Below are 16,511 nucleotides of genomic sequence, written 5' to 3'. Positions count from 1 at the left end.
AGAATTATATTGTAGCTATTCAAATTAAGAACACTCAATGAACTGATGAGTATCCAATGTCGCATGAGTCATAACTTGAGAAGCATGTAAATGTTTTAATCTTTTCAAGTGAAGGAAGGCTTGGAATTGGTCATACAATGTAGGACAGTGCAGTTGCAAAGGATTTTAAGGATCTTATATAATGTGACGAAAACCAATTAAACCATCCTCGATAGATAGCTCTTTATACAGGAAAATTGTTCAACCGATGTATATCTATCAGCAGACCCTTATATATTTCTGGTAACAAATTACAAAAACTAACGATAGTTAAATGATGAAAAAAAAAAAGATCTGTGATAAGAAGTACTACATATCCAAAAGGAATTAAAAATGAATGTGGTAGAAACCTCCCGACTTAAAAAGAATGAGCACATCCATAAAATTACTAGGGCAGAAATAGAAGGCCCAAATAATAATTAGATATATATTGTCTCCTGCTTGAAATTTTTATCTTCACACATTACAAATAGTCACAAACAATTACGTCAACAAACTTGTACAAAATATCTTTGAAAAACTCTCCAACTTATTACTTTTGGAAGGTAAGGCATCTCAATTTTGGAAAGCAATTTTTTTTTGCAAAAATGGAGGTGTTTTTGCTGAAGCCTGCAAAGTGCTTCTGGGGGCCAGGTAGGACAAAAACTTTCTTTTCTTACTTACCTCTTCGAAATCTTGGTGCGTCTTATACACTAGTGGATCTTATAGTCCGAAATCTATGGTATACTGTGAGTTGGAAGACACATCTGGCAAATGTTTCCCAACTTTAGATAATTAATCCAGAATAGAAGTCCAAATTGATAATGCAAACAGCAAGAAATGAAATGACTTCAATAAATGTGTAGGAATATTTAGCAATTTTGCTTAATACAATTTCATCTTATATGTATATTAATGAGAATATTCCAACTTGACAATATTGTATTAAGAGCTATTTATACAAAAATCATACGCTATATGCATGTGCACACCTGTGCCTTAATAAAATTAAGCAAAAGCAGAACTGTTTCTATTGTTTGGCAGTGACGTTTCTAAAAAAAAATAAGACAATGGGGAAGATAACAATTTTTTCACATAAGAGATAATTAAAGAGAAAATGAAAGTAAAACAGAAGCTGAAAACAAGGGTGGGCAACATTTCCATACTAACACAACTGCTTCTGATGTAGGAGCCTTTAAGCAAATCCCTCAAATTAAAATGCTGTTAATTTAAAGCAGTATACAAATGATTGTTATGCAATTTTACAGACATATATATATACTTTGTTGCTAGAAGTTGAGGAACAGATAGCATATAAAGTTAATAAATACATTTTTAACTTGTGAGCCCTTTTTAAAATAAGTAGCTGATCCTTCAACAAAGAATTACCATATTTTTCCAAGTACCTTTTCCCCCTCAAAATGAGGCTGAAAACCTGGATGCATCTTATTCACTGAATACAGCATTTTTTGCCTCCCGAAACCCCACCCCTTCACCAAAATATCCATGCATAGCCTTTAGGAGGCTTCCAGAATGCTCTTGGGGGTTGGGGAGGGCAGAAATGAGTGAAAACAGGCCATTTTTGGCTCATTTTTGGCCCCCGCACCGCACAGGAGCACTCTACAAGCCTCCTAAATGCTATTTATGCCCTTTTAGGGGGAAAAATGGGCCTGTTTTCACAAAAAGATTCGTACCCTCACCACCGTCCAGACCTTCCGCACAGCCCTCAAGATCTGGCTATCTCGTCAGGCCTGGGGATAAGACCCTAATCTTGCCCCACCCGAATGCTGAATGAATGTTGTGTTTTATTGTTTTATTTTATTATATTCCACATTTTCTTTTTGTGTTTTGTCTTGCACTCCCTTCCTACAAATTGTAAGCCGCCCTGAGTCCCCTCAGGGAAAAGGGCGGCCTATAAATGTCAAAAAAAAAAAAAAAAAAAACCCGGCCCATTTTTGGGTGGTCTGCAAAGTGCAAAAACGTGTTTTTTTTAAATGCCTCTTTAAAATCTTGGCACGTCTTATACTCCGAAAAATATGGTATGTGAAAGGAGTTACTCTAAAATTTCAAAACCAAGTTTTCTTCAACATGGAAATTCCCACATAATTTTCATCCTCATCCTGCCATCACATGATACTTCCATTTCCTTATATAATTGCTTAATTGTTTCCCCCATCACAAATTCATGGGATCCATGCCAACTGAAGAAAATTTTTTATACAATCTAGAATCAGTATAATCATTATAAGGGATTTAGACTACATAAGTGCAAGTAGTGTATTACTGTTGTGATTTTCAAGATCAGGTTCTATGGGATTATATAAACTAATTTAGCTAATGCAGGTAGTCGTTGACTTATGACCAAAATTGCACCCAAAATTTCTGTTGTTAAGCGAGTTTTGCCCCATTTTATGACTTTTCTTGTCCCAGCTGTTAAATGAATGATTAGCAAATAATAAGTTAATAACCCGGTTGTTGAGTGAATCTGGTTTCCCATTGACTTTGCTTGTTAGCTCACCTGACCTTGGGACGCAGCAATGGTCGTAAGTGTGAACCAGTTGCCAAACATCTGAATTTAGATCACACGATCACAGGGATGCAAAGGTTGTAACAAGGAAAATGATCACTTTTTCCAGTACCGTTGTAACTTTGAACGGTCACTAAATGAACTGTTGTAAGTTGAGGACTACCAGTACACAAACTGCAAAACAGAAATGAAATCTTAACACTGTTTTAGAAATATTTTTGGCAAAGGCTAAGAATGGTCATCTGACTTTTACACTAATTTAATGATACATGTAATGACACATTTTATTATATGCTTCCCAGCCAAACTGCCCCAAACAGTGCCTTGAAAGAAATCAGCACTGGTCCTTTGACTTGCATTTTTCTAATCCTTGCTCAGAAAAGAGAAAAATCTTGAAAATAGGGCCCGCATAAGAAGATGCATGACAGCAGGGTGAAGAAGACCCAGAAAAATGACTTGATACTAATGAACAGAGAAAACTAAACCAACGAAGTGGAAGTAGTATGAGCATTAACAGAAAGTGACCAAGTAATGCTTGAATGCTTGATTAGAAAGAGACTAGAAGGATGGGGGGGGGGGGGGGCAGAGAATTCCCCAAGAAAGGCACTATAGCAAATTACCTCGGTATCATACTAAGATGCACAGTAATGACAGAAAGCTCTAAGTAAATCAAAGGCAATTTTACTTTTAAGCCAAATATAAATGAATAAATATTGTGAATTTAAGGATAGTCATAATGCTTTATGCTTTGTTCATAAAGATTATGCACAAAAATTGCAATTAAATATGATCCTTCACAGAAACTTATTGTGTAATTTTATATAAAAAGCAAAATACAGGGAGAAAAAATATTTATATTTTTATGTTTTGCTTTCTTCCTATTTTTCCCCATTGTATTTTTTTTTCATTTTCTGTCTGTCTGAATAAGAGTTAATTTTATTCATTTTTTAAAAATAGCGTAACAGAACTATAAAAATGAAAGAGGCTGTTTAGGTTATCAAATCAAACACATTCTTTTATGTAGAAATCCCAGTTAAAACATTCACAAAAGAGGACCATTCAGCCTCTACTTGAAAGGTAAATGATGCTATGTGGATTTATGATTACCAATCAGCAAAGACACCTCACACACACACACTAAATATAATAATAATAAAAACTTGGTCCCTCCAAGTCCTGAGCCTCAATAAGACAAGAAACCTCCTTCAAATCTGCCTACCACCTATCTCCCGGCCCCAGGCATATTTTCCCTTTTGGTAACCCTGTATTCTGCCTTGCAGCAAGCATTCATTCACCCAGCTGCCTTCTCTTCCAATTCCTACACCAACCTTTCACCTTCTGCTGTCTCCTTTTTTGAACCAGCTTTTCTGGTAAATCTTTCCTACTAACCCCCCACCCTCTTTCCAAAGTCTTCAGAAAGCTGTGCTGTCTTTGTACAGCTTTATGAAGCATGGCAGGGTGCAGGATGACCAAACTGGCAGCGATGGTGTGAATGTAGGTGGAAGCGGGGAGTTGGAAGCAGTCCCTTACCTTATTGAGGCTTCGGGCTGAAAAGGACCAAGTAGTAACCCCCAATTTTCCATTAACAACTGCAACAGGGAATACTGGGATTGCCGTCAAAAATTGGTGTTGCCATGTTGACATCTCATTTTATAACCACATTAACTTACACTGGCAATCCCGTTTCCAATTGTGATCACGAGTCAAGGACTATCTATACCAGAAGTTTTGTTTCGATTTTGCAAATTAACAACCAGCTTACCCAGTCTTAAATACTGTATTAAAGAGTCTCCTACTCTTGATCTCAGTGGAAGTATGCAAGATGATGGGTGCATCCATACATTCAATGGGAGAATGTTACATTTTTGGAAATGTGGATGTTTCAGATGACTAAAGATTCTGCCACAGGGTCAGTGCAGAAGTTAAACAGACCAAACACATTCCTGCCTCACCCCTCTGTGTGTGCGTGCGTGTGTGTACAGTATGTATTTTCTGAGAGAAATTTTGCGGATTTTATCTTCCTTAATAGGACTAATCTGCATTTCCAGCTTGCCACAGAATGAGGACAAGCTACCTATCATTTCAGGAGCAGAAATGACCGACTGTTGTCTTTAGCTCATAGCTAGGCTACTGAGAAGTTCACCTCTGCCCAAGCTGTTTTGCTCCCCATCAACAGTACTGTTTCTACTCTGCTGATGTAAGCAAAGTAATTCTGCTGCACTTACTTCCATCTTACTCAAATGCTTTCACTCCAATTCTGAGAGCTACACCTCCCCCCCCCCCCCCCTGCTCTTTGATGGGCCTTTCATACAGTATTGAGCTGCCTGCAATGAAAATCTGTACCCTTTTCCTCTCGTAATTCAGTACTGGAAGAGTTACTTCACCCTCCCTTCCCCCAACTAACTCTCAAAATATATGCTCACAGAATGGAAAGTCAACTGTCATAGAGGAAAAGGAGAAGAGGGAAGTAAAACAGGGAAATCCACTAATCAGAAGTTTTCTGACCAGAACTCCTGGGCAGTTCTGTGGTCAAAAAGAAGGAAAGACTGAAATTGTTTAAAAAAGGAATGATTAACCTATTTTCATTCATAGCTGATTTATATACAGAGACAAACAGTTGAACATTGCAGTGTAGAAAAGTTCTTAAATAGGTATCAGTTGTGCATCAGGAAAAGAAAATCTCAATGGAATGTCATATTTTGAGGGTTTTTTCCCCCCTCAGTTATTTCTGAATACAGTCAGACAACTTGAACTAAGAAACTGACATATAAGGCTGGTTTCCACTTATTTATTGAATAAATTATTCAATTTATTAATATATTTCTCCATTGAACAATTAACTACAAGAATGTGATCTGTAGTTGAATTCCTCCATTAAATCCACTTGTTCATTCCAATTGCGTCATTTAGTTCCATTCCATCTTGGAGCTCTTGGGTCTCATGCTTAGCATACAATTTGGTTACTACCCACAAAAAGCTATAAAATCAATAATTAGCAAGATCTGTTATTTTTTCTGTATATTGGGTCTACTATAGCAATCCCCGTCAAGTCATCTGAGTTATGTCACAATCAGTTAACGATAGTGAATAGAGTTGCTAATAGAAGCCCCCACGCCCATGTTCATTTGTGTAGAACAAAATCACTACTGAAGGCTTTCTTCACCTTTGGAGATTCATCAATTTAATCATTACTGCCCAGAAAAATGATGGCCAGCTAGTCAATACATCGATATCTGGGGCATCTCTATTTAACTCAATATCAGGATACGCATATAGAGCAAAACGAAGTAAAGCAAAATAAAGAGAACCAAAGCAAAACAAAACAAATTGTCCTTGCCAGAATTGCTAAAGTTTATCGTGTCACTTCCTGGAATTGAAGTGCAACACATATAAAGGGCTTCATGTGGAAAGAAGTTAATGAAAAGCAATGGCATAGTCCAGTGTTTCTCAACCTCAGCAACTTTCAGATGTGAAGACTTCACTTCATGTAGCCAGCATGCTTACTGGTGAATCTGGCAGATGAAGTCTAAATGTATTAAAGCTGCTGGTGTTGAGAAATACTTGTCCAGTAAAAGAGCATAACTCCAGCATTATTTTTAGAGCAAGAAAGATACAGTTATCTGTTGTAGCAGTATTGTTTGTATGTTGTGGCCCTAACTCTTTGAAGTGACAACTTGAAGCTTTTTATTTTTATTACCATTTGTTATTGTTAGGTCAAATTCAAAAGATGCAATGACAGATGAAACCAAGCCAACTTTCTGTGCAGAAATAACTTGCCTTCTTATCTGAATTTGTGTCACTCAAAGAAAACAAACCAAGTGTGAGAATGGTCATAAGTCAGTTTTTCAATGCCATTTTAAGTTCCATTGGTTGTTAAAAAAATCATTGTAAGTTGAGGACTACTTATAAGTGTGAAATAGAACAAATGTTCCATTTTTAAATTTTAATGTAAAGCTGAGACTGAGCCATACTTCCATTAGAGAACATACAGAGCATTTATAATGTATTGTATTTTTGGACAACAGAGTTTAAATTTTAGTTAGGTGTTCTTTCTTGGATTTCTAATTTTTTTACAATTCAAGCAAAACAAAATTTAAACAGATAAATAAACTGCAACCTCTCTTATCCAATATTTTATTTAAGGCCTTGTTCTGACTATTTACTAATCAATTGCATATGTTCTAATCAGTGTTTGGAAAGGTTAACTGGAAATCAACTTGATTTAATTTTTAAGCAATATTTTGGTACTTCTGTCTCAATATGCTGCTGCATTCAAATAAAGCCTTTGGCTTAGGAGCACAGAGGAAGACATCAGGAAGAAAACAAAAACAACCACTATTTGTCTGTGAAAAATAAGTAACTTGTCTGAAAAGTCTACAACAGGAAAACCACTACAACAGAACTGAAGGATGCTATATTTTCCATGCATCTTCCCCCCCCCTCCAATCTCAACTACAAACATATTTCATTTCATCTATCAGTAACAATCTTTTATACAGTGTGTTCCAAAGTACAAAAACCGATTGTTAGATATAAATCATATTCCTCCAACTGTCATACCAATTGTTTGATATAAATCACACAGTCACTTAGGGATCATTATCCGATAACTCTTGCTTTTTTTCTCCAGCTTAGAAAAAAAAATCAAAACTTAAACTTTACACAGGTATTAAGGTCTTTTACAATAATTGCTTAAGCTTTACATGAAGTAGATATATGTTCTGACCTAGGATTCCCCAAAAAACACGAGGCAGAGTCCTGGTCACAACAAAACCCCTTTTATTAAACAAACGTTAATTCCTCACATTCACATTCAGCAAAGACCTGGCAAGCAGTCTTTCAAAGGAATATTTATGACTACAGACCTTACCTATCTTGGAAATAGTTTTCAAATGAGGTGCTGTGCAAGGAAAGACTGGGCACAGAATCTCTGAGATTCACGGACAGATCTTTACACTCCTGAAATGAATCTAACGACCGAACGAATTATTTCCTGCTCCTCTTTTATTTCCTATGGGAGGGCCAATGACTTTCCTCCCGTCTACCCTGATTTCTGAGTTATTATTTTCTTCTGGCAGCTCTGCACATGCACACACCGGGAGCAGGCTCCAACTGTTCCCCTGTCTCACTACTGTCTTGCTCCAGAGGCACCTGATCAATGCCAGATGGCCTCTGCCATCTCTGCCTCTGACGCAGAGCCCCCATCTGAGCCTTCCCCAGGCTCCAGGACTGGCCCATGCTCCTCCCCAACCTCCTCACTGTCTGACTGGTGGGCCACAACAATATATAGCAATTTATTGTACAATGTGGCCCTAAGCAGATTTAACTGAAAATGAACCTCATAGTATACTGTAGATAAGAGTTCCTATACCCAGGAGAAGTATAATCTTTGTTTCATTTTTAATTGTGATTGGCTGAAGCAAGAAACTCAAATACACATTTAACATTGCCAAAGAAATGAACATACTGTATATGTGCAGAATATTCAGGTGTGTATCTTCCTATGTCTTCCCAATAATCCATCTCTTCCTACCCATAGTTGCTGCTGCCATTTCTCTTTGCCTTCATCCCCTCTACCTGTCCATGAGCCATCAGCAAGAACAGCAAGTAAAGTGTTGGTTAGTTATTGCACATTAGTTTTCCCCCGTCATTAACTGTTACTCAAAGTAGACCAGCAAATAAGCAACAGAAGTGACAACCCGAAGCAGACCAAAAGCCTCTATTTGACAGCGGCTCAAGACAGGCTAAGAAGTACATGTGACAATGGCTCAAGAACAGGACAAAAGTACCTGTGACAGTGGCTCAAAACCAGGACAAAGTATTCCCATTTGTCCAAGAACTGACAAGTAATGCAGCCTCCTTATTACAGTCCTATTCATGATTTCAGCAAAGTTGAACCTTAGAGTTGGCTTTTGCATTTTTTAGAGTTCAGAATACAGAAGAAAGGGGCTACAGGAGTTGGTCATGGGGAAGGATAATTGAGGATCAAGTGACTTAATATCGTATGTTAGCGGAAGCCTTTCCAGTTACTTTAATCCTCAGTGTAGAAACAAGTCAACTTGTGGAACAACTGTAAAATAGTGATTAAGGGATAAAATTGGTTCAAATCTGCCCTCAATTACAGAGTTACATGGATGCATTTAGGCAAATTACTATCCTTTAGTTGTTTTCTCTAGTTGGAATAAAAAGACAGATGCAAGGCAGAAGAAATTCATCATCGTCACCACCACCACCAATCCCAATTATAAAAGCTCTTACAATCAAGACATAAAACATCTTGGAAGGAAATAGTTATTGACTTACAAACACTCATTTTACAATTATTTCATGTTGTGACAGCCATGGAATGTGTGTTTTGTGGCCCATGAAGCATTCCTGACCATGGTAAGTGGTGATACAATGCCCCCAGGATCACATGACCATATCCTGAACACAGCAGCTTTATGACTCATTGCAGCACTCTGCAGCACATGACAATTCACTTAATGACCGCAGTGTTTGTTTAAGGATCTCAGTGAAAAAGTCAGAAAAGTGTTTCTGATCATGTGGGTATCTCAATTTATGACCAGATTTCCGATCTCAATTATAGTCACAAATCAAAGATTATGTATAAGACTGTTTAATTATCTAAATTAACTTAACAGATATGATCAAAAGCAGTGATTCCCAAATGGTTGTCTATAAAAATCTACTACCTGGTTTGTCCCAGATTCCCTGTAGTCACTAGCCAAAGTTTACTCACCAAATCATCCTACCTCATTTTCATACTCCTGCTGCCTCTCCACATTCATGGCCAGTTATCTAATGAGACCAGACCCATCCCAAATCAGCTTCTGAGTGTTCAAAGCAAACCAGCTATACAAGCCAGAAATGATCACTGGTAGTGAGTTAATCCATCTGCTTGCTGCCTACTACAAAAAAACTGGTTCTTTGATATATGCAAGTGATAAAACAGTGATGTGAATACTAACATTTTAAAAAATGACAACAGTGAACAAGTTACCAACTGCCAGTCTAAACTGTGATCTCACACAAACAAACCCAAAAGGAAAGTGTGATTTAGAAATTATAAAGATGAGAATTTAAACATGAGACTTCCCTGAACCCACTCTTAGAATTCATATTTGTTTTACTGAGTAACATCTTAACCAACAAGTTCTGACAAGATTTATTGTTATTATTGCAATGGGTACATTAAAAATCAAGTGGTTAATATTTAATTTTGGGGGGGAAATGCACTAAATGCATTTTGTTCGCCTCTGAACATACAGTCTTAGGCTCTTTAAGACTAAAATGTTGCAAGGTAATCTTTCATTGGATAGCTCTTACATTTTCCAAACATTCATCTGAGAAAAGATTATTATAGAAAAGACAACATACAGTATTTGGCTATGATAGTTCACATGTAATTTATAGTGGGCAGTTAAAATATTTGACCAAATTTATATAAGCAGCAAGGTTCTAGATCCATTTCATACCTTTAATTGAGCTGTCATCACAAAAGGGAATGATGCTTTGAAGATAAAATTTAACTAATTTGATGCTATATTTTGATTAGTAGTCTCAATTTATCTAAAAGTTTAGTGTTCACAATGACCTGATTTGTTGATTCAGACCAATGTTGTACTGTGCACTTAAATGATAAAGCAACAAATCTATTTATATGGAGTAACACTGAAGATTCATTCAGATATAGTAAATCTATCTCAAATTATTTATTTTTAGCTGCTTCTTACCCTTCCTGGCAAGTTGCTCCTCCAATATCATTATGGCAACTACTGCTAATGGCAAAGCTTAGAACAATAAGCCTGCAGGACAGCCCTTGCCAGGGACATATGGGTGAACCATATGATGTCTTCTTGCAGCCTACTTTTTCTCCTTCTACCATATGTCAAAAGTACTAAGAAGCAAGACTTTGTCAATTACATGTCTGCTGAGGTCATTTTCAGGTTATCAGGAGTTAACACTTGATAATAAATCTATGTAATCAGATGTGCTTTTAAAATTATAAAATTGTGGCATCAAGATTAAAACTTTTTACTTCAGATGAAGAAATAAAAAATTGAGTTATCCTGACAAATAGAAAGAGGGCACATCCAATTTTCCAAATTACTGTATTGTCAGTTATTTTTTCAAGCATGAACAAAAATAGTTAGTTGCAAAAAAATCTTAAAATAACTAGAATGTTTTAAATGTTCTGGAAAATAAAAATAGGAAGCCTAAAGTTTAAAGAAAAACAAATGACAACAGCCTATTATGATATTTAATTTATGCTACATTTTTTTTCCTTTCAGATACGGTTCTTGATGTTTTCTCAGCTTGCGTACTTTTGATGAAAGCAATTCATCAATATTTCTGCAGTACTAACACAATCTAGTGGGCTAAGGATGACATGTTTAACACAGATGGAAAATAGTATTTGCACAGTTGTACTTGTAATGTTTATTTCAACTTGTGTCAGAGTTTAAAGGCTTGGGAAAATATTTTGAAATACTGACAAATGTACAATCACATGGCATCTTGTTTCACAAGTTCACAAGTAACAGTTTTCAAAATTTGTTTCCTTGGACATGAACCGGGTTGAGGAATTGTTTCAACCTGCCTCATTAGATCTGGCAGAGAAGGAAGGTACCATGAGCTAGGGACCTACATGTGCCTCCTCTGATGGGAAAATCCACCATATAGAACAGGGGTGTCAACTCAATTTCATTGAGGGCACATCAGGGTTATGTTTGACCACAGGGGGCCGAGTGGGTGTGGCTGGGTTGGCTATGGCCAGCTCGATGTCCTGCCCTCTGCCAGAGAAAGCGGGAGGGCTGTGCGTGGCCCTTTCAAGCTGTTTTCGCTGACAGAGGCACTGCGGGCCAGTCCCTCAGTGTTTCCAGGGCAGCCCCACGGGTCAGTTCTAACTACCGCATGGGCTGGATCTAGCCCACAGGCCTTGAGTTTGACACCCTTGATATAGAACATCCTTCACCCCAAAATTAGATTAGCTCTATAAATTTTTTATATTCAAAGACCTTCAAGACCTGGTTATATTATCAGGCCTGGGACTTGATAGCTCCATTGTTGAGATGCCATTCTTATCGTCCCTTCATCTAGGATTGTATCTTTGATTTTATGATATTTATTGATATGGATTTTTATACTTTATAACTGTTATAACTTTTACAATTGTTATTTTATCTGATGGTTGTGTACTGCTCAGAGTAACTTTAAGGGGGGGTAGGGGGATATAAATCTGATAGACAGACAAATGACAGTCTTCAGAGTCCATATATAAAATATTATTGAGGCTAAAGTTTATTTGATTGGATTAGACTTGTTAAACTTGCATGGTGAATTCTACAGTGTAACAAATGATTGACATTCTCTGTTGAGTGAACTCATAATTACTTCCATACTACTTTAATACTTTTAATGCTATAAAATAGCCATATACTTATTTGATCCCAAGTTATGAATCATATAATCTTGTTCTGTGTACTTTGTACCAGCAATAATTAATCTCAAACTCTATCTTCCCTTGCTTTTTTACAAGAATGCTCAAATTAAGATATATTGAGGAATAATGTTTTTAATTTATTTTAGTAAATATTCACATATTTTAAAAATAAGCATTTCTAGGTTATCACAGAAAAATATATTTACCTAAGAATAAACCCAACTGAGCATGTGGGTTCATTCTTCTGAGTAGGCACGCACAAGGTGCACTAACATTGGCACAAATATATTGTCAAATTAGTTTAGATAATATTATTGGAGACAATTATTGGAAAAATAAATTCGGAATAGCACAGCATCTATTTTCTGTCATTTTATTTCTAAACATATGCAGACATGAAAAGACAACTGTAATCTGATTTAATGGATTTATTATGATAGCCCAGATAGTCTCACAGCCCCACCCTAATTTTCTTGAGCCAAAGTGATGTCATGTCCAAAGCAGCATTAAGACTTCATTGCTACAATTCCAGTGTTTTTTCTGTAGTCTCCACCCTTTCTTCATAGCATGACACTACAAAAATAAGAGGGCCATCAGTGAACTTTCTTAGGGCAGGCACAATGGAAGCAGTACATTCTATAAACTTTCACTTTCCATAATAAGGAGGTGCAATAATTCAGAAACAAATCCAGTCAAAGCAGTTTCAGTAAAAACAAAACAAACTATGACAAGATTATGGTTGTCCCTGAAATCACATACTGCTGTCTTTACTAGCAAAAGAATTAGACTAGCTTTACCAGGCTGACAATCATGCTATCTAAAGAAAGTCAAATTTATTTTAAAAAACAGCTATTGCAAGTTTATTTAAAAATAGTTTTCCTTTACATTGTGCTTTACCAATATGTTCTCTTGAAGTGCAATTTCCATTATCCTCATTCATCATAGTCATGTTAATAGGAGATAATAGGAATTATGGCTGAATTCCTCTAATCAGGTTAGGAAAGGAAATCATATTTCACATTAGATATTTTACTTCCACTCAACTCTAGATTATATTAAACAATTTTATTTAAAATAATTAAAGCTAACCTATTTATACTTATTTATCTAGGAGAAAGTGCATTGAATTAGATAGAGCTAAATATTTTTAAGGGAAATTCAATGGAAGATGTGGCTAGCAGTTAGCAAAATGTTAAGTATGTTAGGAACTTCTACACTAAGCCAAATACAAGATGACATAGAATAAAATCCCACTTTTCAATATTATGAAGGTACTAATCAAATGAGAAATTAAAAGCAAAACCCATGTTGACCTATTCCAACGCTCCTTTATAAATTGCACTAAGTCCAAATAGAATTTAAATACAAGCTTAAGTCTATATAAGTTAATTTACCTGTAACCATTCTTCACTTTTAGAACAATATTAACAATGTCAATGAAATCACTAAAAGGCTACAGTGAAATACCATTTTAATGTATTGCACAATTATCCTACATATTTAACTTGTATCATTTATCAACTGACTTACACTAGTTAATAAAACAAAAACAAATAAAAAAGTAATAAAAAGCTGCAAATGATAGTGTATTTTGCAATGAAATGTAGATGCAAAATGGCATGAATGAACACTATGCATAAACAAGTTTAAAATTCAAACTTTCTCAGAAATGTAAAATAGAATAATAATATGTTTAACAGAATTTTTTTTAAAAATCACACAAGAATGTAAAATACTAGCTTCATTACTTTATATGAAATGGACAACTACTTTCCATTTAGCATTTCTCTCAAAATATACAAAATTCATTGCGACTTTTGCAATCAAATACTCAGTGGTCATCAACCAGGTTTTTTTTAAGAAAGTTGCACTCTAAAACCAGAAAAGTAACACTTCCAAACAGCACCACGATTTAAACATAATACACCATATGTTGATTCTCAGCTTACAAGTTTGCCTGCTTCTTTGCTTCCCTCTAGTTTCCTCCCCCATCCTATACATCTGATTAATACCAGCTGTTTCCCTCGATCTTTCCATTCAAGCCCGCAGAAGTCTTCTTTCTCAACTTTAAACTCCACTCTGCAGCCGAAATACAAACAGCCACAAGGGCCTTGGGATTGGAAAGGCAAAAAGGAGGAGATAGCGCTTCCACTGCAGAGGTCCAGATCTACAATTTACTATATAACCACACCCACCGCATTGCAGAAGCCATGAGCGGGGGAGAGACGGGGTGGAAGGGGAGGGGGGCAGACTGGAGCCCACGGAGAGAGACAGAACACGATGCCACCAACCGAGTGTGCCCTCTCCTCAAAAAAGCCACGCCAGACGGGTGCAGCGAATCCTGCAAAAGAGCAGTCAAGTTGAAAGAAACCCAGGGACGTGAACAATTCTAAGTTAAACAAGCGCGGCGGAGTAAAAACCACATGGCATTTAAGGCGGGATGAAGCTACTTTTTCTTCTGCCACCAAAACTACTTCGCAGCATCGCCACAGAAGCTGAAGCATTTCTTCTTCTTTTAAAAAGTATCGACCCACCCACCAACCCCATTTATTTCCATTTCTTAGCGTTAAAAAGACCCTATCCAACTCACCGTCAATAATTAATAGAGATAATCAGGGACTATGCTTAACTGACAGCAGTTATCACAAGGGGAAACGCATGGCTGCCGCCAGAAATCAAAAAACGAGAGCGCAGACGGCCCAAAAGAACAATTAATAGGACATTGCTACCCTTGGAAAGGAAATTCCTGTAAGAATTAATAAAATAAAAACTCAGAAAGGAAAGCGAGGTTCTGCGCAGAACTCCAAAGGAGGCACCAAGACTCATCCGCGCATTTCTCTCATTTTACATACAGAACTCAATAGACTTAACTCAAGACACCCAAGCAAAGCGAAGACTTCCCTATGAGGAAAATCAGGCCACCGGGAGTCTTCACTACCGCCTGAACAAACCTAGCTCCGCACCATCAAGTAAATCACTGTTGAGGCTGCGGGTGTCCTATTGCCAGGGGAGTTCCCTTCAAAAAATCTGACGGGCTGGATGCACCCAGACTCGGTTTCGCGTTCGCCTGCAGTTTTTACTAAGTGACCCTTTCGCCAAATGTATAAACAAGAGAGACAAGCCGTTTGCACGAAGCGCGCCTGAGCAAAAGTCAACCCTGCCCCCAACTCCAGCTCCACACAGATTTCTTCCCAATTTCCCCTCGGCCGAGGAGCGCTATAAAAGAAATGACGACGCCAACATACCACCTTCCCCCTCCCCTTAATGATGCGACTCTATTCCTTCGGGATTCCACCGTCTCCAAAGGGAGCCGCTGCAGACCTTAACCTTAGTGCAAGGAAGAGGGGGGGGAGTCAACTTGCATGTGCGATCATTACAAACAAGACCATTTGTCGGGCCACTCTGACAAATACACCGCCACTTCCAGCCAATTCATGCTGCGGTTTGCCTCTGCATTTCCTCGCCGACCCGATGCAGACCGTGCCATTCCTCCAGGAGCCCTTCAGCATTTATCGCTCCCCTCCCCCGGTTCCCCTCACCCCCAAGCACCCTCTTTCTCAGCCCCAATCTTCAGGGCGCACCGAGACGATAAGTAAATCAGCAGAAAGAAGACGGGCGGGTCTAGCAAATAAAGCGTACTTCGCCATATAAATCAAGTCAGCCGTACCTAGTTTAGCCAAGTCATCCAATGAATTGGCCAGTTGGACCCAGGCCATAAATTCCTCTCGTTTGCGGGCTTGTGTGAATGTGCAGCGACTTCTACCCAAAGTATTTCCTCCCACCCCACCCCAGCTCGTAGACATGGGACGCAAACGTACATATCCACCCATCCCGTGTAATACCGGTGTTCTGCGGACCGATCCCGCTCGAAACCTTTCCCCGCGAACTGTTAACTTAAAAATGGCTCCTAGTATATACATCACTACGGATTTAAATCAAGGCAGCAGAGGAAGGCCTTAGAAGCTTCTGATCTTCCCCATTTCTCCAAATCTACTTTACATAAGAGATTTTCCCCAAACTGCGTGACAACCCCATGCAAAAGGCGAGATGGGAGGTCTGCGTACCTTATCAAAAAGCCGCAGCCGCAGAACCGGGACCCGGGGATCGAAGCCTGTTTCAGCGCGTCACAAGGACGTGCAGCAGCTGCAGCAGTCAGAGCCACGCGTCAGCAGCAGCAGCACAGCCGGGCTCTGCCCAGGACGAGCCCTCCGCAATTTTCAGCAAATCAGAAATGTGCAAGCGCTTGTAAGACCCCCCGACCGACCTAAGCGAGGTAGGAGCTACATCCGGCCAGTTTTTTTTAAAGTAGAAAATCAATTCTTTTACTTAGAACCGGATGCTGTACCATGAACACTTAATTATCAAAGACCGTCTCCCAGGCCTTATTATACATGGCATGCATTTGCAACACGGGGTTAGCCGCTTCTACTTTGTTTTGAAGGAAATGCAACCGGTTGAGTTAACGCCAACAGTTATTTGTCATCTCTTCATCAGAGACTGGAAAAGAAGGGTGGGGGAAGA

The 16,511-nt window shown here is 38.1% G+C and overlaps 1 protein-coding gene across 1 annotated transcript in view; it reads right to left on the bottom strand.

The window, feature by feature from the left end:
- The window catches only part of EPB41L3 (erythrocyte membrane protein band 4.1 like 3), a 95,354-nt gene extending 79,194 nt beyond the window's left edge, over positions 1–16,160 (bottom strand). Inside the window, exon 1 of the mRNA XM_032223316.1 lies at positions 16,055–16,160. The gene's annotated coding sequence lies outside the window, so the exon portion shown is untranslated. The remainder of the gene's footprint in view (positions 1–16,054) is intronic.
- Positions 16,161–16,511: the final 351 nt, after the last annotated feature.

Source organism: Thamnophis elegans, chromosome 8 (assembly GCF_009769535.1).
Source record: "Thamnophis elegans isolate rThaEle1 chromosome 8, rThaEle1.pri, whole genome shotgun sequence".
In the NCBI taxonomy this organism is placed as follows: Eukaryota; Metazoa; Chordata; class Lepidosauria; order Squamata; family Colubridae; genus Thamnophis; species Thamnophis elegans.
This window is presented reverse-complemented; position numbering and strand designations above follow the sequence as displayed.